This window comes from Arachis stenosperma, chromosome 3, assembly GCF_014773155.1.
Source record: "Arachis stenosperma cultivar V10309 chromosome 3, arast.V10309.gnm1.PFL2, whole genome shotgun sequence".
NCBI lineage: Eukaryota > Viridiplantae > Streptophyta > Magnoliopsida > Fabales > Fabaceae > Arachis > Arachis stenosperma.
The window spans coordinates 108,079,938-108,083,092 of record NC_080379.1 but is presented as its reverse complement, the minus strand read 5'-3'; the positions used below and the strand labels follow the sequence as shown (position 1 = coordinate 108,083,092).

The following is a 3,155-nucleotide window of genomic DNA, read 5'->3' as shown; positions in this document are numbered from 1 at the left end:
CTACTGATTCGGTTGTTTTACGTGCAGAAAACATGGCAGCTAGAAGAATTACCATTAAGGAGGAAGGAGCTCCTGATTTTACACTGCAACCGTTTCAAGCGCATCATCCAGCGGTAGCTATGGATTTTGAAATAAAGACCGCACTGCTAAATTTGATGCCTAAGTTTCATGGCCTACCTGCTCAAGAGCCTATCAAGCACTTGAGAGATTTCCAGGCAGCCTGTTCTACTGTCAAGCGTGATGGCGCTGATGAAACTTCAATTCTGCTGAAAGCTTTTCCGTTCTCTCTTGAGGGAAAAGCAAGAGAGTGGTACTACACTCAACCTCTAGCAAACGTATCCAACTGGGATACACTCAGAAAGGAGTTCCTGGAGAAATTCTTCCCATCTGAAGTTACTGATAAACTGAGGAAGGATATCTCTACAATTGTTCAGGATGACAATGAGACTCTCTTTGAATACTGGGAGCGCTTCAATAATCTTCTGGAAGCATGCCCCCACCACATGATTGACAAGATCATGCTACTCAGCTATGTCACACAAGGTATGAGGCCCCAAGATAAGACCACATTGGAAAGTGCCAGCAATGGGTCTATGAAGATGTACAAGACCACTGATGAAGCTTGGCAATTGATCAGTGATTTAGCTGAATCTACTCGGAACCACAGACAGAAGCAAGGCCCTTCAAGGGCCGTTGCAGAAGTATCTTCTGGCATAGAGACTGCTGCTCTAAATCGAAGCATCTGTGAAATGACCAACCTGCTGAAGCAAATGCAGTTAAATCAATAAGCTCAGCAAACTCAACCGCAGCAAAACCAACAACTAGTCCCACAAAGAATTTGCGGAATTTGTGCTGATTACAGCCATTACACTGATGAATGCCCGCAGCTCCAACAAGAAGACAACATGGTGGCATCCACTCACAACTTCTATGACCGCCCCAACCAAGGGTACAATCAAAGTGGAAATAATAACCATGGATGGCAGGACAATTCAAACCAGAATTAGAGGGACAACAATAATAGGGGAGGCAGAGATAATCAGGGAAATCAGAGGTGGAATAATTACAACAACAGGCAGCAAAATCAACCATACCGAGTACCTCACCTAAGGCAAAACCAAGGACCACCGAACAATCAGCAGCAAACCCCCCCAAATTACTCATTCTTCTGTATCTTCTAATGAAGAATTATTACAAGCTTTTGAGAAAAGACAACTGGCCATGGAAAATACCATTATGAACAGTATTAACGCCAGTCTGAATGGTTTCACCTCTACTCTGCAAGCTTTTATGACACAACTTGGTTCAGCACAAAATTCCAATAACCAACCTTCAAGCACCATTGGAATCCCCTCTCAACCATTACCCAATCCAAAGGGAGGCATTAATGCCATCACCTTGAGGTCCGGAACCACACTGCAGGAGAGGAATCAGGAGGAACCAAGCTCACCAGAATACGCCTCAGCTGAAGAGGTGGTAGAAATCGAAGATGTTGAAGAGGAAGATGATATACAGGGCATAGCCGAAGAAGAGATAGCTCAACCACAGGAAGAAGCACAAAAAGGTGCAGGCACCACAGAAAACACTACTCCCATTCCATTTCCACAACTTGCAAGGAAGCCTAGGAAGCAGCTGGAACCTGATCCTAAAATGGTAGAAATATTCAACAAGGTTGAGGTAACTGTTCCCCTTTTTGATGTTATTCAGCAGGTACCTAAATATGCAAAGTTTCTAAAAGACTTATGTATCCATAAAGATAAAATTAATGAATTAGAAACTATTCCTTTAATGGGAGGATTACCTGAAAAATGTAGTGATCCAGGTCCTTGCATAGTTAGTTGTACTATTGGTGGTGTAGTAATTTATGATTGCATGTGTGATTTAGGAGCATGTGTCAGTATAATGCCTTTGTCTATATATGATGTTTTAAGGCTCCCTCCCTTAAAAAGGTCGGCAGCTCGTTTTGTGTTAGCAGATAAAAGCATTATTACAGTTGCTGGAGTTGCTGAAGATGTTTTGGTGAACATTAAAGGGCTCACATTTCCCACTGATTTTTATATCTTGGAGATGCCCCATAATGATTCAGATAAGCCATCATCAATCCTACTTAGAAGACCATTCCTGAAGACATCAAAATTCAAATTGGATGCTTTTTCAGGGACATACTCCTTTGAAATAGATGGCCGCATAGTAATCTTCAATCTGAATGGAGTCATTGACAACCCCCCAGAAGATCGTTCTATCTTCCAGTGTGATGTTATAGACGAAAGTGTGGCTGAAGTTCAAAAGGAAGAGTTTGAAGAGAGGCACACTGGACAAGGTCCAAGTGTGGGGACCCTCTTAACTGACAATGAGGACACTTCGCCATTTTCACAAGCCCCAGATAACCCAGAGCATGTCCATGATCAAAAGTTAGAATTGAAACCTCTCCCTCCACATCTCAAATATGCTTACCTTGAGGATGAGGAGAAGCTTCTGGTTATTATTGCAAGAGAACTGACTTCTCAACAAGAAGAACAACTACTTGATGTGTTGAGGAAGCATAAGAAGGCAATAGGGTGGAGTTTGGCAGACATAGTGGGAATCAACCCTCAAATATGCGAGCACAGAATATTTTTAGAAGATGGAGCAAGACCTGTCCGTCAACCACAAAGAAGATTAAATCCTACCATCTTGGAAGTTGTCAAAAAGGAAGTGACCAGACTATTGGAGGCCGGTATCATATATCCCATTTCAGACAGTGAATGGGTAAGCCCAGTGCAAGTGGTGCCCAAGAAGTCCGGAGTCACTACAGTGAAAAATGAGCATGGAGAGCTCATAGCAACTAGAGTTCAGAATGCTTGGAGAGTCTGCATTGATTACAGGCGTCTCAACCAAGCTACTCGTAAGGATCACTATCCACTTCCATTCATTGATCAAATGCTGGATCGCCTGTCAGGTAAATCACATTATTGCTTTTTAGATGGTTACACAGGTTATTTCCAGATTCATATAGCTCTTGAGGATCAGGAAAAGACTACTTTTACATGTCCTTTTGGGACTTATGCTTATAAAAGAATGCCCTTTGGCTTGTGCAATGCACCAGCTACTTTCCAAAGGTGCATGATGAGTCTTTTCTCTGATCTTATTGAGGACTGTATGGAAGTTTTTATGGA

General features: G+C 42.4%; 1 non-coding gene across 1 annotated transcript; it reads right to left on the bottom strand.

Moving 5' to 3' along the window:
- Window positions 1-401: 401 nt before the first annotated feature.
- LOC130971466 (small nucleolar RNA R71) lies at window positions 402-509 on the bottom strand. The gene has a single exon (XR_009082684.1). It is a non-coding gene; the product is annotated as a small nucleolar RNA R71 (small nucleolar RNA).
- Window positions 510-3,155: the final 2,646 nt, after the last annotated feature.